The sequence below is a fragment of the Arachis stenosperma genome, chromosome 4 (genome assembly GCF_014773155.1).
Source record: "Arachis stenosperma cultivar V10309 chromosome 4, arast.V10309.gnm1.PFL2, whole genome shotgun sequence".
NCBI lineage: Eukaryota > Viridiplantae > Streptophyta > Magnoliopsida > Fabales > Fabaceae > Arachis > Arachis stenosperma.
In genome coordinates, this window is record NC_080380.1 from 92,640,086 (window position 1) to 92,641,429 (window position 1,344).

Genomic DNA, 1,344 nt, shown 5'->3' on the forward strand with positions numbered 1-1,344 from the left:
TTTGTTTCTCATCTTTTTCAAAACCACCTAACTACTTCTCTCTCTTCTATTTTCGAAAATATCTCACTCTTTTTCAAAAATTCTTTTTAATTAACTAATTGTTTCAAATTTTAATTTCAATTACAATTATCTTTAATTTTCGAAAATTACTAACTCCTTTTCAAAATTATTTTCGAATTCTCCCTCCTCTTCTCTTCTTCTATTTAATTATTTAATTACTAACACTTCTCTTCACCTCTCTTCATCCAAAAATCCGAACCCTCTTCTTCATTCTTCTACCCCTTTTCTTTTCTACTAACATAAAGGAATCTCTATACTGTGACATAGAGGATTCCTCTTTCTTTTCTTGTTTTCTTCTCTTTCATATGAGCAGGAACAAGGATAAAGGCAATCTTGTTGAGATTGATCCAGAACCTGAAAGGACTCTGAAGAGAAAATTAAGAGAAGCTAAATTACAACAATCCAGAAGCAACCTTTCAGAAATTTTCGAACAAGAGAAGGACATGGCAGCCGAAAATAATAATAATAATGCAAGGAGAATGCTTGGTGACTTCACAAAGCCAACGTCCAAGTTTGATGGAAGAAGCATCTCCATTCCTGCCATTGGAGCCAATAACTTTGAGCTGAAACCTCAGCTAGTTGCCTTGATGCAACAAAACTGCAAGTTTTATGGACTTCCATCTGAAGATCCTTATCAGTTTTTAACTGAGTTCTTGCATATCTGTGAGACTGTAAAGACGAATGGAGTTGATCCTGAAGTCTACAGACTCATGCTTTTCCCTTTTGCTGTAAGAGACAGAGCTAGAATATGGTTGGATTCACAACCCAAGGATAGCCTGGACTCATGGGATAAGCTGGTCACTGCCTTCTTGGATAAATTCTTTCCTCCTCAAAAGCTGAGCAAGCTGAGAGTGGATGTTCAAACCTTCAAACAGAAAGATGGTGAATCCCTCTATGAAGCTTGGGAAAGATACAAGCAGCTAACCAAAAGATGTCCATCTGACATGTTTTCAGAATGGACCATATTAGATATATTCTATTATGGTCTCTCTGAATTTTCGAAAATGTCATTGGATCATTCTGCAGGTGGATCTATTCACCTGAAGAAAACGCCTGAAGAGGCTCAAGAGCTCATTGACATGGTTGCAAATAACCAGTTCATGTACACTTCTGAGAGGAATTCCGTGAACAATGGGATACCTCAAAAGAAAGGAGTTCTTGAAATTGATACTCTGAATGCCATATTGGCTCAGAACAAAGTGCTGACTCAACAGGTCAACATGATCTCTCAAAATCTGAATGGATTGCAACATGCATCCAACAGTACTAGAGAGGAAGCTTCTG

At 37.2% G+C, this 1,344-nt stretch overlaps 1 non-coding gene across 1 annotated transcript; it reads right to left on the minus strand.

The window, feature by feature from the left end:
* Nucleotides 1-902: 902 nt before the first annotated feature.
* Nucleotides 903-1,006, minus strand: LOC130978071 (small nucleolar RNA R71). The gene has a single exon (XR_009085735.1). It is a non-coding gene; the product is annotated as a small nucleolar RNA R71 (small nucleolar RNA).
* Nucleotides 1,007-1,344: the final 338 nt, after the last annotated feature.